Below are 23,315 nucleotides of genomic sequence, written 5' to 3' on the forward strand. Positions count from 1 at the left end.
TTTAGATTAGTTTATTGAGATGTTAATCAAGGTATACAAGCAAGAAAAGCAAGTTATCTTTGTATTAACAGTATCTATCTATCTTTAATAATAAAAACATACCCTAGCAGGCTGGGCAGGGTGACTTGCACGGCAAAACTGACCCCTACCAAGTCCTCATGCAAAATTGGACTTGATAAAAGAGCTTACTGTCTACTCTGCCCACACCCACTGTAAAGAAGATATAGAAAGCACAATACTTCTCACTGCTGAACTTTATTTTACTAGATCTGAAGAAGCCATGTTGGCAAAATTACTAATCCTAATAAAGTTGCTTTAAGAAACCATTTGATGGCTAATTATTTTGGACAAGAAATAGAGAATTAACATCACAGAAGATCTGCACTTAATTGTTGCTGGTTTTAGTAAAGGCATAGGGTCTTAATCCTCCTCATCTAGCTGTCATGCATATCCTGACAAATTTTTTATGTTTGGCCTGGTTTTGGTCTTTTGAACTTTGCCAGGTTAGATTAGCTGAAGATGGGTGTCCAGATGATGACATTGGATTTCATCAACCCAGCCATTAATATATGTAACTACAGTTTCCTAAACAGTGCCAGTTGCAGAAGTGCACTCATCTTCACTAAGTCTAGATTTACTATTAATTATAGTAAACATTCAGCATTTGACATGAGGAACACAAATCTCCAGCGTCATTACGTGTTACCGTAAATACACACAGCATTTAGTACACTGGGCAAGATGTTCATTCTTCAGCAAATCATTAATAGCATATTTATTTAAAGAATGTATTTCCAGCTACAATTAGTACAAAAATTAAAAGAAAAAAAAATCAAAACCAGTGACCCAAAATTCAAAAAAATTAAAACAACTACTAACTTAAGTCTAATTCTGTGAGGAAATCACAAAAATAATATACACATGAATATTAAATTAGATACACTGAGCTAACACTGTACAAAGGGAACTAATTTATACAGTAATTGTTCCGTTCTAACTTACTAGTAGTACTAGTCACACTCACTATCTCTTTCAATCACAGCCCATGATAATAGTAGAAATCAGAGTTAAAACTAAAATATAAATAATAAATCTTCTCCTACCAAGCAGTTTCAAAATAAACCACAAAGTACTGGATGGTTTCAGATAAGCCTCTGGAGTCCTTAATCTATGTACAGTCCTCTTTTCCACTGAAAATTCTTTGTGGGTCATTAATTTGGTCAGTGTATTAGCCTTCTGATACATTTTATTTATTAGGAGGTGTGATGATATGAGGTAGTGTCATCTGTGCCAGGGAGATTAGGGCAGTGCATGTATAACATATGCCAGCATAGCTAACTGGAGTTTTGTAAAGAATTTTAAGTCATTTGACTATCACACTGATTTGTACAGATGTTTGTGTTGAAAATGTATTTGTAGAGTTGTTTGTGTTAAAAATACATCAACAGTGGGTCCTGATGGATAGAAGAGAAATATACATGTATGTCAGACAGTATTATTATAACTGATTAAATGTATATGTTTTAACAGCAAGTTCTGGAAGGGAAGAGGTTAATCTCAGTCCAGATAATTTTGAAAAATAGGTTGAAAATTAAATGAGTTGGTTTAGATCATAAAGATTTTATGTTACAGGTCTGATTGCAGCCAGAGACAAAATGTCTGGTAAAACCAGGACTAGGAATCTTACTGTATTGTCCTAAGGGTGAACTAATAGCTATGCTGGAAGGATAGACATTTTTTAAATTGTTTTATAGCTTTCAGATGCTGCAACAGATCTTAGTAAAGCTCTGAGTGTGTATTGTACCAGAGTCAGGTGACCAGATGTTATGTCATTCTATAACCAGCATTGAAATGATTTTTTTAGATATTAGTGAGAAATATTCTAGAACTCTCACAGCACCACTTTGTTTTTTGGAATCTGACAGGAAAGATTTCTCACAGATATCTCACACAACCTTACACTTCATCTTGGCTTGCTGTAGTAAGCAACTCAACACTCATCATCTTGCCTTGCTGTAGTAAGAAACTTAAATGGGGAACAGTCATTCTTTAGTCAGTCAGGAAAATATATTGAGATTAGTTAAGTATTGTTTTTCTGCATCTGTGTGAATCTTTCCAACTATGTTATTTTTCATATCTCCTGTGATTGAAATTCTGATGTTTGTTGCAACTAGATATTCAATTTTCTCATCCTTTCTAATCTATTATTTATTATTAAATATTTCTATACCTTTCATTGTGGCTGGTCTTTTAGAGAATACTTTTTAACATCTTAAGAGTACTTATGCTTATTTTAGTGACACCGTGGCCGCTCCTGAAAGCCTTGCTGCATTGGTCAAACTCTACCATCTGTATTAGTAGTAATTTTACTCAGTATAATTGGGAACCCTTTTAAGACTCTTAGAGTAGCTGACTGATGGCAGTGTGATTACCTTGTAGTCTGAGCAGAGGGGGCACATTGGGTAGATCTGTGCCAGCCTTTCCCAGGTGTGTGTGTGTGTGTGTGTGTGTGTGTGTGTGTGTGTGTGTGTGTGTGTGTGTGTGTGTGAAGATCAAATATCCAAGTGTGTGTGTGTGTCAGCTACTTGGAACAGGGACACAGAGCTCCAAAGTGGTCATTGTGGTGTCTTGTTTGGAGCCTGGAGAGAGAGAGAGAGCGGGTCCAGCCCCAGGTCAGGAGTGTGCTCCCCATGTGCTCTTAATGGAAATTGTGCTTGGAGCAGAGAGCTGCATCTCAAAATACTATTTGTATCCATTATTTCCTAGTGGCTATCCCTCACTGGTTTCACTAGTGAGGACTGAGGCTCCTTGATTACTGGCCCAGAGTAGGGACCATCACAGGAGGTTTAAAACATTGGCTTTGGTTCTGATTCCCTTAGTAATTCCTTCTTCCACAATATCATGTGAACCAAGTGACAGCCACCAGATATTTGCAACATAAAAATATTCTCCATTTTTTCTCTCCACCTCTGCTGCGCTGGAGACTATGTGCCCTACTGCTCTTATATTTCTTACTCAATATCACAGCCACCACATCATCATTTTCCATGTCGTCATAAGGGTTTGAAACAACAGATCACATTTTCTCTAGGAACTACATAATGCAGAAATGCTACTTTTCTTTACCCATCTATACCAAATAGCTTCTCTTTTAATATAATAATTTTCCATGATATCAGGCAGTTTGATAACTATTATAATTTTGCTTCATGAGCTGTAATTCAGTCACTGGCTTATTTATTAAGTTTTCATTTCTGGCAGGCATGGGTGGTAAGTTTTTGATTTAGATTCCAAGACTGGACTATACTTAACATTAAGTACATCTGAGGAACTCTCTACACTCCTAGTTTGATTTAGGTTTGTTTCCAAATCTTTGTGTTCTATACCAATTTATTCAAAGATCTTACCAGGCAAACCTGACTGGCCTTCAATATAAATATGGTCAGTTGTTTCTATGGCTTCCAAACTTTGTATGATTCTACAGTTCTCTAGATTTGTTTCTTATCTCTACCACAGAAGTTTATTGTGAATATTTTTATTTCTGCTTAAGATAATTATTTTGCATTTGTATGGCTTTTTCAGAAGTATGGATTTTGTGTATCAGTTCAGCATGGTAAGCAAAGATTAAGGAACATTGTTATAATTTATTGTTTGTTTCCCTCTAAAATTTGCTTTGGATTTCATTTTTAGGCACCAGAGAATTCTGTATTTAATGATTAACTTGAGAATAGCTTCATACTGTTTGGCTCTACTACAATGCAACTTCCTCTTTTTTCCTATAACATAATAACAAGGCATTCATGTTTCATCTTTTTGATGCACTAAGTGCATTTAAGTCACTATACCTTTTAGATCTTAACATATTCTTTTTGATTTCCTCATTGGTAAATGTCAGCTGTTTACTTTCACTCACATTTTTAGATTTCTTTTGTTGTATATGCTAAGCTACTTCATAATTGTGAGTAAAAGTCTATATACAGTTCTTGACTTTGTTATCAGTCTCTTGGAGTTCTCTCGCAACTAACTCACTCTCATTTTGCACATTCTGACACTTCACTTTTAGATCAATCAAAGCATTGTTAACAATTTGGGCTCCTGCCACAAGTCTTCCTTTTCACCTGGCAAACATACACTAGCAGCATGGATCTGAAACTAATGCTATTTTTGTTTTTCAAGTGAAAGCACCATGTCATTTTGCTCTTTTTCCATTTATGCTTCATCTTTTCTAGTTGATTTAAACATGTTTTTTCCTTTTGGCTTGTGATGTCACTTGGTTTCTCTCATGCTGTACTGTTGCAATCTGTACAGAATGTTCACAGCATCATATCAATAAATTATTTTGTCTGTTTTAATATCTATTTTGAATGTCAATGACATCCAGCAATTTGTTGTGACTGTCATTTTATTTCTTATTCCAGAAACAGTCACTTTCAGTTTTGCTATTGATTCTGAATACTTAGACACAGTGCACCTACCTGTCTGCCTTAGCATTTCTGCAGTCTCAGTTTAATGCCCTAACTTTTTGCAGAGCTATAACACTTTGAGTGAGCATCTTACTTACTTTCTATTTTTGTTGACTGTCCCTTTGTTGTAAAACCAGATTTCCTGAAAAGGTCTCCGTTACCTTTTCTCCAAGTTCAGATTTCTTAATAAGACTTGCTCATTTAAACCCACATTCTGCTCTTCATCAGCCTTGAGCTTTTAGAGCTGGAGTCAACACTCTCAAATAAGCTATCATTTTGCACAATTGTAACAACTGACAGTAAAAAAAGAAGTTATGTCTTACCATAACGTTCCATCTGTATTGTTGATCCTCGTTCAGTCATTACGTATGGGTATCAGTTCTGACCTCGGAACCGAGCAAGCCATTTTCCAAGCTCACGTCAGCTACAAACTCTTGAGCTAAACTCTTACCCAGAATTCCCCTCTCCCTGTTACCTCAGATTGAGTTTGCAAGTCAAAAGAACGTAGATGCTACCTCTGGTCAAATGACCTAAGAGAACCGGATGGTGAGATCCACTAGAAACCAGCGAAAAATGAACCAAAGGACAAGTAGAGCACTCCAATCAACAAACCACTTTATTCACGATACTTCTTAAAGTGCGAACATACACATACACTTTTCGTTGCTACCGTCAAGCTAACTTCCTCAGAAGACAAGTAAACACAAAACACAATGGTATTTAAATAGTAACTCTATACCCTATTAAATCAATCAGTCAATTATTTCAGCTTAATTAAATTTAAATTAGTGAAGCCTGAGTAAAGACCTAAAGTAAGAAATGTAAGAAATGTATGTAAAACCAAATTTAAAAAGGCAATAACGCAAGGAAAACAGGTTTCTTAAAACGGTCGCTGTGACAACAGTTCATCCTTCTATAACCTTATAAGCAACCTACTAAATTGTCATATTAAAAATTATTGTTAATAATTAACAGTTGATTGAACAGTTGTTCGATAAATATATATATTATTTTAGTTTTTAAAGAGGTTCAAATTTAAATCTAACAGTTTAAAAACAAATTTTACAGTTTAAAAGTTTAAATACGAGCTAGAAACACCTACACATATAATATAACTTCACAACCTTTAGTTAAATCAAACAGAGATCTAATATATCCCCAAATTAACGGTAGTCCAATATATACTACTAACATTACGCTAGGAGAGGAACTTCCTATCACTCACCACTATAACTACAAAAATATATAATATCATAATTGATAACCAATAATCAATACGTAATAAACAGTGAATAATGAATAATAAATAATTAATTAATAAATAATATATCCCATATAAAATTATTGTTATTATTATTATTCATTAAAATAATATAATTTATTAAATTCACTTGTATTACATATTTTTTAAATTTTTTTTAATTATCTTTATTTTAATTTATTCTAGTTCAATTCATATATTGCAAAACAAATATTATTTTACTATAAACATATGTAATATTTAAATGACTAATAAATTTAAATATTAAAATTTGATTTTAATTTTACTCATTTTAAAACATTAACACATTCAAATAACCACAAAAATAACCACAAATATAGTTAAATGTTATCTTTCCAGATTCTTAAGTCTTAAAATGCATTTAATAGACGACATTTCGTTAATACCAGGGAATTGGTTGGCATTTGTCGTCAATTGCCAAATAAGTTCTTTCCTTTCTAATTTTAGTGGCTCATACGAGCTCCTAGGGTCTTCAGTAACCTGGTCAATAATTTTAAATTTAAAAGAGTGGCCTACATTCGAATAACAATGTCTAGCAAGAGCGTTTTCTAACTTCTCTCTATTGATGCTATAAGTATGTTCATAAATCCTTTCCTGTAGTTTTCTATCAGTTTTTCCAATATAGAAGGCTGCACACTTCACACACTTAGCCATATAGACTACCTGGTGGCTACTACAATTAAATTTATCTTTTATTTTGTAAGTATGATTTTTTATTGTAAAGGTGCAGCCTTCTTCAATAAACTTGCAATAATTGCACATATTGCATTTGAACATACCTGCATTAGGCCTGATGTTAGTGTCTTTAAATTGTAGAATTTCTTTAAAATTCTGGCCTCTCTTGTAAACCATTTTTGGTTTATCAGGTAGTATCTCCCTCCAATTACTATCCGATGTTAGTAAGTGCCAATTTTTAATCAAGATGTTCCTAATATCAAATGCATTCAAATTAAAACATGTAATGAAACTACAAAAAAATGGTGTCTTTATTTCATACATTGTGGTTTGTTTTAACTCATTATTTTCTAATGGTGACATCCCAAGTATCGGTGTATACGTCCCCTCCCATCTCTTATTCTTAACTTCAGTAGTTATGTTATCAATAAATTCACTCGGGTAACCTCTCTGGAGGAAAAACTTCTCAAGAAGTTGGCATTCTTCAATAAAGTCAATATCCCTTGATATCATTCTTGCCGCCCTAACTAATTGGCCTTTGACGACCGCTTTTTTCTGATAAACAGGGTGGCTACTCGAGAAGTGGAGAAATGTATTAGAATAAGTCTCCTTCCTATAAATAGTGGAGACAAATCTTTCATTTACATAATCCTTTTTTAAGTCAATGTCTAAATAATTAATATTATCTTTACTATACTTAGATGTAAACTCCAGGAAGTCAGTACTGTTGTTCAGAATTGACATAAGGTTATCTATACCTTCCGGTTGGTCCTCATAGATCATAAAAATATCGTCAAAGAATCTTGTGTAAAAGACAATTTTGTCTTTAATACTCTCATTTTCCAATACGGTAAACCTCTCCCAATGTGCCATGACCAAGTTAGCAATACTGGCACCACACGGGGACCCCATAGCCACCCCAATCTTTTGATGGAAGATTTCCTTATTAAACAAAATGAAATTATAGGAGAGGACCGTATCAATTAATTCTCCAACGAGTTGAATTTCACTAATAGGTGACCCTAACAGTCTCAACATGTCACTGACCCATTCTATTGCCTTACTATGGGGTATGCATGAATAAAGGTCTTTAACATCGACTGTAACAAATAAACCTGTGCTTGAAAACTGTAAATCATTGATAGATTTAAGAAATGACCATGAATCTTTTGAAATCTGCTTTTCTAACTTTATATATTTTTGCAGAATTTTATCTATCACCTTTGCACAGGTGTAAGTCATGCTACCCCTGCCATCCACCAATGGCCTCATAGGTGGGTCATCCAAGTTTTTATGGACCTTAGGGATCCCAAATAATACAGGTGTTTTAACTCTTGGTTGTTGTAAATAGTTGTACATGTCATTGTCTATCCTACTTTCAATAAACAATTCCTCATATAATGACTTAATTCTACCGGATGCTAAATTCATTTCATTCAAAGATGATTTGGAATAAGTATTACTTTCCAAAATCATTGTCATTCTATTCTGATAGTCACTATTAAACATTATTGCCAACCCCCCGCCTTTGTCAGGCTTCATAACACGGATGGGTGCCTGTTTTAATAATTTTAGTAACTCTTTTTCTTCCTTTGTCATGTTGAATTTATACCTATTTTTAGTTTCCTTCAAGTTCCATAAATCTACTTCCATAATCCTTTCAAAAAGTATTAATGAAGGATGGAGGGGGGGGGGTTATACACACTTGACACAAAAAAATCAGATCTTTCACTAAAATTCCCTCCCATCAGGAATAATAAGTTCAACTTCCTTGTAAATAATTTCAAATCTATTAGAGTATTAGCAATGTTAAAGGTAGTGGTTGGTACAAAAGTATACCCCCTACTTAACAAGTCCACCATTTCATTACATATACAAAGACTAGTGTAGTTGAAAATCCTAAAATCAGCTTTTAAATTTGTTACAACAGTGCATTTCGGGTAGTCATATGTGGTTGTCATTGGAATCACATCCCTTACTACCACTTCTTCCTCCTGTTCCTCGAGTTCCTCTTGTTCTGAAAATTCGACCCCGAGGCTGGACTCCGATAATTTTGATTTCCCATTCTAGTTTGGTTATTACCAAATCGGTTAGATCTGTCCAAATTAACAGGGTCTCTTAAAATATTTTCACCTTTAGTATTCCCTTGCTGGGCCAACCTCTCACTCCTCCTAACATTATTATCTGTATTAGGTGTAGACTCATGTTGGGGTGCCAAATCAGTTTGAGGTTGCTGCATATTATGACTCACTCCCAAACCAGGATGAGTCTCGGTATTAAGCGCATTGTCCTGTTCGTTCGGGATTATGTTAGGAAGTCGAGGGGGGTGGGGGTAAGCTTTACCCTCACCATAATCTTTCAAGTCTCTGTTGATTTTCTTAGACTTGGTACCATTCATTTTCGACAGATGGTCATCAATACTCAAAAAACATCTGTCATATTCAAATTGGTACCTATCAAAGTTCATGTCAGCTTTAATTGAATTGTCCAGTGATTCTAGCTCAATTAATAAAATGTCAACCATTACCTGGTAATGTAAACAAAAAAGCTCTAATAATTCCAAGCCGTGCCTATCAAATAGCGCCACAAGTGCGCTATGAAAAGGAGAACCTTCAACTAGTCCTGTAGGAAATTGCCAGTGCCTCAGACCTTTAGGAACAATCTTTAGTCTGATGCACTCACGAAAATAGGCAATTTCAAGCTGTAATTTACGTGTTTTAAACAGTTTATTGTCAAATAAATTCAATTTCTGATTAATGTCATTTGCTTACCTCTGGTGCTGTTTGCAAAGTATTGTTTGGTTGCAAACTAGTGAACGTGAAAGTTTTATGCACCCAAGTAGCAAGTGGTTCACGCTCTGTGAACCGTTGGTTCTCTAGACTTGTCCCAACACGGGCATTCACTAGTTCTCCTTGCGTTCTAATTCCATTAATAACAGAATTAGTTGTCGGACGTGTCAGTGCTGGCCCACCTTCATGTAGCCGGCTTACAGTTGATGTACTGGGTTGAGAGAGCTGGTTAACATCGTCCATAAGTTGAGAAAGTCGGTCGACTTTCTGCGTAAGCAGTTCGATCAGTGCTGTAAGGTTTCCGTCACCCTCATTCTGATCCATAGTGGATGTTGAAACACTCGCTGAACTTGGTTCCATCAAAAAACTTACAAAACAGTATTCCAAAACACACAAACCAGCGAAAAATGAACCAAAGGACAAGTTGAGCGCTCCAATCAACAAACCACTTTATTCACGATACTTCTTAAAGTGCGAACATACACATACACTTTTCGTTGCTACCGTCAAGATAACTTCCTCAGAAAACAAGTAAACACAAAACACAATGGTATTTAAATAGTAACTCTATACCCTATTAAATCAATCAGTCAATTATTTCAGCTTAATTAAATTTAAATTAGTGAAGCCTGAGTAAAGACCTAAAGTAAGAAATGTAAGAAATGTATGTAAAACCAAATTTAAAAAGGCAATAACGCAAGGGAAACAGGTTTCTTAAAACGGTCGCTGTGACAACAGTTCATCCTTCTATAACCTTATAAGCAACCTACTAAATTGTCATATTAAAAATTATTGTTAATAATTAACAGTTGATTGAACAGTTGTTCGATAAATATATATATTATTTTAGTTTTTAAAGAGGTTCAAATTTAAATCTAACAGTTTAAAAACAAATTTTACAGTTTAAAAGTTTAAATACGAGCTAGAAACACCTACACATATAATATAACTTCACAGCCTTTAGTTTTTTGTAATTTGGTTTTCACTAATTTAAATTTAATTAAGCTGAAATAATTGACTGATTGATTTAATAGGGTATAGAGTTACTATTTAAATACCATTGTGTTTTGTGTTTACTTGTCTTCTGAGGAAGTTAGCTTGACGGTAGCAACGAAAACTGTATGTGTATGTTCGCACTTTAAGAAGTATCGTGAATAAAGTGGTTTGTTGATTGGAGCACTCTACTTGTCCTTTGGTTAATTTTTCGCTGGTTTGTGTGTTTTGGAATACTGTTTTGTAAGTTTTTTGATGGAACCAAGTTCAGCGAGTGCTTCAACATCCACTATGGATCAGAATGAGGGCGACGGAAACCTTACAGCACTGATCGAACTGCTTACGCAGAAAGTTTACCGACTTTCTCAACTTATGGACGATGTTAACCGGCTCTCTCAACCCAGTACATCAACTGTAAGCCGGCTACATGAAGGTGGGCCAGCATTGACACGTCCGACAACTAATTCTGTTATTAATGGAATTAGAACGCAAGGAGAACTAGTGAATGCCCGTGTTGGGACAGGTCTAGAGAACCAACGGTTCACAGAGCGTGAACCACTTGCTACTTGGGTGCATAAAACTTTCACGTTCACTAGTTTGCAACCAAACAATACTTTGCAAACAGCACCAGAGGTAAGCAATGACATTAATCAGAAATTGAATTTATTTGACAATAAACTGTTTAAAACACGTAAATTACAGCTTGAAATTGCCTATTTTCATGAGTGCATCAAACTAAAGATTGTTCCTAAAGGTCTGAGGCACTGGCAATTTCCTACAGGACTAGTTGAAGGTTCTCCTTTTCATAGCGCACTTGTGGCGCTATTTGATAGGCACGGCTTGGAATTCTTAGAGCTTTTTTGTTCACATTACCAGGAAATGGTTGACATTTTATTAATTGAGCTAGAATCACTGGACAATTCAATTAAAGCTGACATGAACTTTGATAGGTACCAATTCGAATATGACAGATGTTTTTTGAGTATTGATGACCATCTGTCGAAAATGAATGGTACCAAGTCTAAGAAAATCAACAGAGACTTGAAAGATTATGGTGAGGGTAAAGCTTACCCCCACCCCCCTCGACTTCCTAACATAATCCCAAACGAACAGGACAATGCGCTTAATACCGAGACTCATCTTGGTTTGGGAGTGAGTCATAATATGCAGCAACCTCAAACTGATTTGGCACCCCAACATGAGTCTACACCTAATACAGATAATAATGTTAGGAGGAGTGAGAGTTTGGCCCAGCAAGGGAATACTAAAGGTGAAAATATTTTAAGAGACCCTGTTAATTTGGACAGATCTAACCGATTTGGTAATAGCCAAACTAGAATGGGAAATCAAAATTATCGGAGTCCAGCCTCGGGGTCGAAATTTCAGAACAAGAGGAACTCGAGGAACAGGAGGAAGAAGTGGTAGTAAGGGATGTGATTCCAATGACAACCACATATGACTACCCGAAATGCACTGTTGTAACAAATTTAAAAGCTGATTTTAGGATTTTCAACTACACTAGTCTTTGTATATGTAATGAAATGGTGGACTTGTTAAGTAGGGGGTATACTTTTGTACCAACCACTACCTTTAACATTGCTAATACTCTAATAGATTTGAAATTATTTACAAGGAAGTTGAACTTATTATTCCTGATGGGAGGGAATTTTAGTGAAAGATCTGATTTTTTTGTGTCAAGTGTGTATAACCCCCCCCCCTCCATCCTTCATTAATACTTTTTGAAAGGATTATGGAAGTAGATTTATGGAACTTGAAGGAAACTAAAAATAGGTATAAATTCAACATGACAAAGGAAGAAAAAGAGTTACTAAAATTATTAAAACAGGCACCCATCCGTGTTATGAAGCCTGACAAAGGCGGGGGGTTGGCAATAATGTTTAATAGTGACTATCAGAATAGAATGGCAATGATTTTGGAAAGTAATACTTATTCCAAATCATCTTTGAATGAAATTAATTTAGCATCCGGTAGAATTAAGTCATTATATGAGGAATTGTTTATTGAAAGTAGGATAGACAATGACATGTACAACTATTTACAACAACCAAGAGTTAAAACACCTGTGTTATTTGGGATCCCTAAGGTCCATAAAAACTTGGATGACCCACCTATGAGGCCATTGGTAGATGGCAGGGGTAGCATGACTTACACCTGTGCAAAGGTGATAGTTAAAATTCTGCAAAAATATATAAAGTTAGAAAAGCAGATTTCAAAAGATTCATGGTCATTTCTTAAATCTATCAATGATTTACAGTTTTCAAGCATGGGTTTATTTGTTACGGTCGATGTTAAAGACCTTTATTCATGCATACCCCATAGTAAGGCAATAGAATGGGTCAGTGACATGTTGAGACTGTTAGGGTCACCTATTAGTGAAATTCAACTCGTTGGAGAATTAATTGATACGGTCCTCTCCTATAATTTCATTTTGTTTAATAAGGAAATCTTCCATCAAAAGATTGGGGTGGCTATGGGGTCCCCGTGTGGTGCCAGTATTGCTAACCTGGTAATGGCACGTTGGGAGAGGTTTACCGTATTGGAAAATGAGAGTATTACACAAGATGTCTTGACGATATTTTTATGATCTATGAGGACCAACCGGAAGGTATAGATAACCTTATGTCAATTCTGAACAACAGTACTGACTTCCTGGAGTTTACATCTAAGTATAGTAAAGATAATATTAATTATTTAGACATTGACTTAAAAAAGGATTATGTAAATGAAAGATTTGTCTCCACTATTTATAGGAAGGAGACTTATTCTAATACATTTCTCCACTTCTCGAGTAGCCACCCTGTTTATCAGAAAAAAGCGGTCGTCAAAGGCCAATTAGTTAGGGCGGCAAGAATGATATCAAGGGATATTGACTTTATTGAAGAATGCCAACTTCTTGAGAAGTTTTTCCTCCAGAGAGGTTACCTGAGTGAATTTATTGATAACATAACTACTGAAGTTAAGAATAAGAGATGGGAGGGGACGTATACACCGATACTTGGGATGTCACCATTAGAAAATAATGAGTTAAAACAAACCACAATGTATGAAATAAAGACACCATTTTTTTGTAGTTTCATTACATGTTTTAATTTGAATGCATTTGATATTAGGAACATCTTGATTAAAAATTGGCACTTACTAACATCGGATAGTAATTGGAGGGAGATACTACCTGATAAACCAAAAATGGTTTACAAGAGAGGCCAGAATTTTAAAGAAATTCTACAATTTAAAGACACTAACATCAGGCCTAATGCAGGTATGTTCAAATGCAATATGTGCAATTATTGCAAGTTTATTGAAGAAGGCTGCACCTTTACAATAAAAAATCATACTTACAAAATAAAAGATAAATTTAATTGTAGTAGCCACCAGGTAGTCTATATGGCTAAGTGTGTGAAGTGTGCAGCCTTCTATATTGGAAAAACTGATAGAAAACTACAGGAAAGGATTTATGAACATACTTATAGCATCAATAGAGAGAAGTTAGAAAACGCTCTTGCTAGACATTGTTATTCTAATGTAGGCCACTCTTTTAAATTTAAAATTATTGACCAGGTTACTGAAGACCCTAGGAGCTCGTATGAGCCACTAAAATTAGAAAGGAAAGAACTTATTTGGCAATTGACAAATGCCAACCAATTCCCTGGTATTAACGAAATGTCGTCTATTAAATGCATTTTAAGACTTAAGAATCTGGAAAGATAACATTTAACTATATTTGTGGTTATTTTTGTGGTTATTTGAATGTGTTAATGTTTTAAAATGAGTAAAATTAAAATCAAATTTTAATATTTAAATTTATTAGTCATTTAAATATTACATATGTTTATAGTAAAATAATATTTGTTTTGCAATATATGAATTGAACTAGAATAAATTAAAATAAAGATAATTTAAAAAAAATTAAAAAATATGTAATACAAGTGAATTTAATAAATTATATTATTTTAATGAATAATAATAGCAATAATTTTATATGGGATATATTATTTATTAATTAATTATTTATTATTCATTATTCACTGTTTATTACGTATTGATTATTGGTTATCAATTATGATATTATATATTTTTGTAGTTATAGTGGTGAGTGATAGGAAGTTCCTCTCCTAGCGTAATGTTAGTAGTATATATTGGACTACCGTTAATTTGGGGATATATTAGATCTCTGTTTGATTTAACTAAAGGTTGTGAAGTTATATTATATGTGTAGGTGTTTCTAGCTCGTATTTAAACTTTTAAACTGTAAAATTTGTTTTTAAACTGTTAGATTTAAATTTGAACCTCTTTAAAAACTAAAATAATATATATATTTATCGAACAACTGTTCAATCAACTGTTAATTATTAACAATAATTTTTAATATGACAATTTAGTAGGTTGCTTATAAGGTTATAGAAGGATGAACTGTTGTCACACCGACCGTTTTAAGAAACCTGTTTTCCTCGCGTTATTGCCTTTTTAAATTTGGTTTTACATACATTTCTTACATTTCTTACTTTAGGTCTTTACTCAGGTTTCACTAATTTAAATTTAATTAAGCTGAAATAATTGACTGATTGATTTAATAGGGTATAGAGTTACTATTTAAATACCATTGTGTTTTGTGTTTACTTGTCTTCTGAGGAAGTTATCTTGACGGTAGCAACGAAAAGTGTATGTGTATGTTCGCACTTTAAGAAGTATCGTGAATAAAGTAGTTTGTTGATTGGAGCGCTCTACTTGTCCTTTGGTTCATTTTTTGCTGGTTTGTGTGTTTTGAGATCCACTAGAAGCCACAGGAGGGGGAAGGAGGGAGGGTCGTAATGACTGAACGAGGATCAACAATACAGATGGAACGTTATGGTAAGACATAACTTCTTTATCTGATATTGTTAATCCTCGTTCATTCCTTATGTATGGGACGGAGTCCCCAGCTACCTCTATTCCTGGGAGGCTCTCATGGAAGGATATTCCTGAGCACCATAGAACCAAAAGATGCTCTTCCCCTGGAGGCCAAATCCAATTTGTAATGATTGATGAAGGTATGAGGCATAGCTCAAGTTGCAGCTGGACATATGTCATGTAAAGAAGCTTGGGAATGGAAGGCAGCAGAAGTTGCCACCAACCTTGTCGAATGAGCCTTCATGGTAGTAGGCAATGGGATATTATGTTGTGTAAAAATGAAGGTCACACAGTCCTTCAACCATCTAGCCAATGTGACCTTAGCAACAGCAGATCCTAATCTAGAACCAGAATAGGCCAAAAATAACTGGTCAGACTTACGAAAGGACTTAGTCCTGTTCAAGTAGAAGCAGATTTTCCTATGAATATCTAGGGTATGTAGGCAATACTCTCCTCTGTTTGAATGATTGGAAAAGAAAACTGGCAATTCAATGGTTTGATTAATGGACATTTCAGAGATCACTTTTGGCAGAAAGGAAGAGTTAGTTTTCAAAGACACACTGTCTCTATGAAAGATCAAGTATGTACTCTTGATGCATAAAGCTTGAAGCTCAGAGATACGTCTGGCAGAAGTAATGGCGACCAAAAACAGGGTTTTCCATGACAAATATTTGAGGTCGCAAGAAGAGGCTGGTTCAAAGGGTGGCATAGTCAGAGCTTGTAAAACTAATGACAGATCCCAAGATTGTATAGGTTCTCTAAAAGGGAGCCTCAAATGATTCACACCTTTAATGAAAGTCTTGCATAATTTGTGTGACATTAGAGAGGAGTCTTGGACACCTTCGTGGAAGTTAGATATTGCAGCCAAATTAACTCTAATGGTAGAGGCTGACAAACCTCATTGAAATAAGTCGGTCAGATACTCTAGGACAATCGACACTAGTGCTGAGAAAGGATCTACTTGTTTTCCTTTCAACCAACAGGTACATTTTCTCCACTTGCTTAGATAAGTATTTCTAGTGGAAGACTTATGAGATGCAATAAGAATGTCCCTTAATGGTAAAGCAAGATCGTTCTGCCTGGTAATCAAGGGAATTGGAGGAGCCAAGCTGTGAGCTTCAGGCTGTTCAAGTTGGGATGAATCAGGTTCTGCGGGTGTGAGATCAACTCCGGTGTTGGACGGAGAATCCATGGTTGATCTAGTAGGTGAGGCCAAAGGAAGGGGAACCAGATCTGACGAGGCCAATATGGTGCTATGAGGATCACCTTGCTTTTCAACTGATAGGCTTTCTTCAGAAACTGAAGGATGTGGGGAAAAGGTGGGAATGCATAAAAAAGACCTGAGGGCCAATCATGGACTAGAGCGTCCCTGGGTGACTGTCCTGAAGGGGGGATCAGGGCAAAGCAGTTGCTGCATTTGTAATTGGCCGGGGATGCAAAGAGGTCGCAGCAGGGACGGCCCCAGTGGTGGAAGATCTCCGCTGCCATCAAGGGATTCAGGGACCACTCGTGAGGTTGTAGAATGCACCTGCTCAGTCTGTCTGCTATCACGTTGGAACTCCCGGGAATGTGCGTTGCTAGAAGAAAGCAGTTGTTAGCTATCACCCATTGCCATATCCTCATGGCCTCTTGACAAAGGCGGTAAGATTTGGTTCCACCTTGTTTTTTGATGTACCAGACAACCGCCATGTTGTCTGATTGAATCGCAATCGTCCCAGACGGCAGCAGGGGATGGAATGTTTGCAACACTAGAAGCACCGCCCTCAGCTCTAGAAAATTTATGTGCAGTCGGGCCTCCAACTCTGACCAAGTGCCTTGGACTGCTTGTCCCTGACATAGCCCCCCCACCCCATCAGGGAAGCAGCCATGGTCACTGTAGCCTTGGTTTGCTGGGGGGAAAAAGGGTGAGACCATTGTGATGGGTTGTGGGTCATCCACCAATTTAAATCCTGTTTGCACCCGTGGGTTACTTGAATCTTGGCTGAAAGAGGATACTGAAAGGGGTACCATTGGGTAAGCAGTAGCCATTGTAGAAGCCTTGTATGAAACCTGGCCAGGGGGACAATGGTGATGGAGGCTGCTACAGAACCCAACAGCTGTAGGACAGAGTGAGCTGTGGATTTCTCCCTTGAAAGGATTGGGACCAATTGTTGATTTATCCTTAGAATTCTGTGCTGTGGCAAGGATGCTCTGCAATTCTTTGTGTCCAAGATAACCCCTATGAACTCTGTGGACTGAGATGGGGTGAGGTTTGATTTTTGTCAGTTTATGGTTATGCCTAGCCTTTGTGTAGTGAGAAGAGAGTATGCCAGGGCTTCTTGCAATAGATGTCTGGTGGTGTGGAAATGAGCCAGTCGTCTAGGTATGGAAACACCTGGAATCCCTGTAGTCATAAGTGAGCTGTGACAACTGCCATGCACTTTGTGAACACTCTGGGGGCTGTAAAGAGTCCAAAAGGCAGCACTCTGAACTGGTAGTGACTGGCTCCTGCACGGAAGCGCAGAAATCTTCTTGATGGCCTGTCCACTTTTATGTGGTAGTACGCATCTTGAAGAACTATCGAGCACATCCAATCATATTTTTCCAAAAGCGGGAGGATAGACTACATTGTGACCATCCGAAATTTTTGTACTCTTACAAACTTGTTCAATACACTGAGGTCCAAGACTGCCAGTCCGCAGTTTTCTTTGGCACCAAAAATAGTCTTGAGTAGAATCCGGATCCTATCTGGTCTGGGGCAACTACTTGGATGACTCTTTTTCTTAGCAGCTTTTCTATCTCTAGTGCTGCTACTTCCATTTGACTGGGTGGAACGTCGGGAAGGTTTTTTGAAGGAACAGGACAAAGATCGAAGGGGATATTATAACCTCTGGTTATAATCCTTTGTACCCAAGAATCGGTGGTGATGGTTAGCCAGGCAGAAGGGTACAAGGAGAAACGACCCCCAACCACCTCCAGAGGAAATGGGTTGGGCCACTCTTCAGGAGCGCTGGTAGGATTGGCCAGGAAATGAGTCCCTGGAACCCTGGTTACACTGACCCCCTCTGCCCCGAAAGGAGCATCTTCCCTGTGAGTTCCCCCTCTCCCTCTAGGGGAGAATTCATCATGTGTGTCACGGAAAGGACCCTGAGACTTTTTAAACCATATCTTCCCACTCTTCTGGTTTCGGGAGAAAGCACATTGAGAGGAAGAGTAATGGACACCTACGGCAGAAAGGGTCTTACCGTCCTGTTCACATCTGGCCAGTGTGCTTTTAACTTTGGGTCCAAACAATGAAGAGGACTCAATGGGGGTGTTAAGGAAAGAAGCCTTAAAGGGTCCCGCGAAATTGCACAAGTGCATCCAGGTATGTCGTCTTAAGACCACAGCTGAACCTGCCACTCTTAGCTGCTCCTTCTGATGCGTGAGATATCAGCCACATGGAGAAATTAGATATTGACTAAATGGTGGCCAGCTGAGAGGCCACTTTGTTTTGGACCTCATCAGACACGGCACCAGACAAGGTTTCAGAGAGCTCAGAAATTATGTCCCTTTGAAGCTTGGTAAAGTGTGCCATATAATTCAGGGACCTGATAGCAAAGGTTGCTGAAGTGAAGGTGCACTTCCCTATCCTGTCCAGGGCCCGGGACTCCTTGTTGGGCAGGTTGACAGTCTGGCTTTCCTCTTCTGCCAGATCTTTTTTTGTTGTGGCCACCACCACCAAGGCATCCACAGCAACACCTTTAGACCAGTGGGGATCCGTGGCAGGAGGGGATAAGATTTTGTCTGGCCTCCGGGGAATAGCCTCTACGGTGTCGGGAGCCTTCCATGCACGCTGCACCATGAGCCGGACAAGCTCATTGGCAGGTGGAGTAACCCAGGAGGTAGGAGGCCAGGCATGAAAAGCCTGCAGCAGCACAGACTCCTCAGAGGTCAGATTAGAGGGCTGCCAGTCACCTCTCTGTTTAAGGATTTCAAAGATATCACCAAAGGATACCTCAATGGGTAACTGAGAGGATCCTTCCTCCTCATCATATTCTGTGTTTTCAGTGAGGGACTCCTCTGTGGTGTCCATGTGCTTCCTCTTACATGAACTTTTCTGGTGGACTTCCTCAGAGGGAGAAGCTGGGGAAGGCAGTGAAAAAGGGGTTTCCTGTGGGAATATGTCCTGAGGCCCTTGCACCCGGTGTCTGCTAGGTGTGACTTGTGAAAACAATGTACCAGGGGAGGGCGGGGGGATAGATAGCACAGTATCGCCAGTAGAGGCCAGAGCCTGCTCCATTAGTTGAAAGGCTGGTCCACCTGAAGAAGGATGGCTCAGTCTGCCAACCATTGTCCCTGGATGGCTGTGGAGCAGCAAATTATCCTGGGTCGTAGCAAAACTTTCTTGCCACAAAGGCAACTGCGGTTTCTTAGTGAGATCCATAAAGGGAACCGCAGAAGGGGAAGACTGTGCTATATCCATGGACTTCAAAGGCAATGAAGAAGGAGAATAAGAAGGGGTCTTTGGAGAAGGGTGATAACCTCACAAGGAGGAATATGCCCTGGGTGGTGGGATACCTCTGGCCAAAAGCACTTGAGCCACAAGACGCAACACATCATGTTCGGAGAGGCTTCTGGTGGAACTCACAGAGACAGAGGGAGAAACAGGCCTGTCCACAGCAGAGACAAACTCGGTGCTCACCTCACCTGTCAGCACCAAGAACAACGGTGCCGAAAGAGACTGTACTATGGGCGTCTGCACCAAGGAAGTTATCGGTGCCAAGGTCATGGTCTGCACTGACACAAGTTCTGGTGCCGAAGTGGTTGTTGTCGGTACCAAAGCTGGAACCAACAAAATTATTGCCAACAACTGAGGCGTCGGTTCCAAGTGCGATGTCGGCACAGAAGTGGCCAAGGTCTGTGCTGACTGGGTGGTCAGTGCCGATACAATAGTAGAAATGGTCTGAATCAAGGAGCCCCTCGGTGTAGAGATGGTGAAGGCTGCAGGAGAAGACGGAGCCGAGATTACTAATGGAGCCATAGGCCTCGGTGCTGAAGGTTTAGACAACAAAAGCACTGGGGCTGACTGAGTGAGCTCCGAAATGGAAATTTTTGCCTTCTTAGGTTTTGGTTGGCAGGAGTCCCCAGCCGGGGATGAAGGCAAAGACTTAGCCGTAGTAGAAACAGCCATAGTTTTTTTATAGGCTCTAGGAGGGGTTGAGGCCTCTGACCCAGAAATAGCCTCTGAAAAGGGAGATTTAAGAAGTCCCTTCAGCAACAACTTGTTTTTTCTCTCTAACATTGTTCTATTAGAAAATTTTGCACAGATAGTACAGGGCGGGTCAACAGACAAATGAGACACACCCAAACAGTAAACGCACAACGTGTGTGCATCAGATGTAGGAAATTTGTGTCCACAATCAAAACACCTTTTAAACCCCGGACTACCTTTCCTATCTGCCATGATAGAAAAAAGGGATAGAAGAAAGGGTACCAGCAATGGTACAAAAGAATACCCGAAGATATGAAAAAGGGAAGATTACCAACGATGCTAAGGGAGAAGTACCTTGCGGTAAAAAGAGTAGAGAAAAAGGGGAGAAACTCAAGAAAATAGGGTCGCTAGATGCGATAGGGTAAGAGGCAACAAAATAGAAATGTTTCTGGCAAAAAGGTTATAAGAAAAAGTATTTTAACAACAAATAACTATACTTAGCTCAAGAGAAGCAGCTTGACACAACCGAATGGCAACACGGCAAACGAAATCTGGGGTAACAGGGAGAGGGGAATTCTGGGTAAGAGTTTAGCTCGAGAGTTTGTAGCTGACGCAAGCTTGGAAAATGGTCGGCTCAGTTCCGAGGACGGAACCAATACCCATACATAAGGAATGAACGAGGATTAACAATATCAGATCACACATTTTCTCCTGCCTATCAGAAATACTTTGATGTAAAGTGGTCTTACTCTGCCATACCACAGCACTGTTTGTGGCCAATCTAATCAGTCAAAACCACTTTGTTTTTGTGGACTATCATAGCTGTATCTTGGCAAAGCTTGATATCCATTCCCCCTAACATGGTGACAGCACATATATTGTTTGGCTTAGTATACATTTTACTTCTCATTTTAATATAAGCGGTTTGCTACCTTATAACCTGTTTAACCAAGTTTGTAAAGCTGATTTCCTTGCAGTACACAGTAACAAACCCCATTTTCAATTGAATATAGTCCACCTTTCAGAAGCGGCATTTCACAAAACTTCAGTTTCACAAAAATGTCACAAGAGTTTTGATAAAGCAATTTTACTACATATGTCCTTTTTTGTTTCAAGTGTCTCACATAATGCCAGTAGAGAACGTTTCCTTTCCAAGCAAAGCTTTGACTGCCATTTTTTCTTGTAGATCTAACAGTTCCTCAGTACTAAAAATTCACTGCTCAAGAAGACATTCGTTTTATGTATGCTTCTCATATTCCTTGGCAAAGATTTCTTGTTGCTGTTCAATAAAGAGAAGCAGATACATAAAATATCCAGTAAGATTACATGCTGATAAATTTCCAGCATTTGCAGTTAATTTCTCTACACTGCACACTTCATTCTTTTGTTTTTACCTCCCAACAAGATTGGCTTACACACAGAGATATCTCGGCTGAATATAGTTTTTGCCAACAGTGCATTTAAGGAGCAATTCAGTTCTCTACAGAAAGCATTTACCAGATTCCTAGTAGGCATAGATTTTGCTTGCTTTAAACACAAGGCAATTCACAAATGCAAGAATTGATGTTTTATCGATTTTTTTTCACTTTGCAATGCATGATATTCTAAATCAGCAGCAGATTAAAATTTCTATCTCTGCATGCTACAACTGAATTCAACGATTTCTTTCTCAATTTTTTCCACTGAAAAGGTTCCAATTTGCTTGGATTGCATTTTTCGAACACGTAGTTTATTTAAATGTAACAATAGTAAACTTTTCTTGTTAGTCAAGAGTAAACATCAGAATGTAGAAGTGTTATTGGATTTATATCTGTGCATTAGTACTTCTGAAGTGTTTCAAAAGAACCATACCACTAAACCTCTATATTGTGAGCCATGCAAGCAATAATGTCTGACAGGCTGTGTGTTAATGTGTAATTAATGCCCACCCAACATCCCTAGAAGGGCATAAATTACACATTAGCACACACCCTGGAGGGTATTCTTGCGCTTAGACAATGGGCTTGCTGTAAAATTGTGTTTTACTTGCTTATTTGTTTTTTTAAGGACTATATTATTTTTTTTATATCTATTTTTAATGTAAAATAGTTCCTTCTACTGTTTCAGACTTGATGTAGTATATGTTAATGGTGTTGGAGGAAGCATTTTACATCAAATATTTATAAAAAAATAATATAGTTCTTAAAAAAAAATAAGTGAAACGCAACAATTTTACATACAGCCCATTCTCTCTCCCATTCATACATATACAGTCTCTTCTGCTTTCACATACATACATATACACACACAGTCTCCTCTACTTTCGTATACATTCACTCACACAAGATCTGTCTCACCCTCTTTCTCAGTCTGTCAGTCTCCAACTGCTTTCATACACACATTCAGTCTCACTCTCTCTTGATCTCTCTCACAGGCAGTCTCCTTTGCTTACATACATGCATTCACTCACACATCACTCTTGCTTTCTCTCTCTGTCCATCCTTCTCTCTCTCTCTCTCTCTGACACACACACACACACACACACACACACACACACACACACACACACACACACACACACACACACACACACAGTCTGTGTGCTTTCATGCAGCCATTCACACACACATGCAGGTAGAAACACACACACACACACACACACACACACACACACAGTCTGTGTGCTTTCATGCAGCCATTCACGCACACATGCAGGTAGAAACACACACACACACACACACACACACACACACACACACACACACACACACACACACACACACACATACACACACACACACACACACACACACAATCTCTCTCTCTCTCTTACTTACATACATGCATACACTCTCACACAAACGCTGCATTTTCTTTTTTATTTTTCTATTTTGCACACGCTAAACAGCAAACCTGCTGCTTAGTGAGTGTAAAATAATGGCAGTCGTTCCATTTCTTCCGTCCAAGCTCCAGGGTGGCTTGATAAAGCAACAGTGAAGGGGCGGACTCATTATTCTCAGTGGCCATTACATACACATTAATACCCTGCTGGA

The sequence above is a fragment of the Protopterus annectens genome, chromosome 2.part0, assembly GCF_019279795.1.
Source record: "Protopterus annectens isolate FY-2018-M chromosome 2.part0, PAN1.0, whole genome shotgun sequence".
Taxonomy (NCBI): Eukaryota; Metazoa; Chordata; order Ceratodontiformes; family Protopteridae; genus Protopterus; species Protopterus annectens.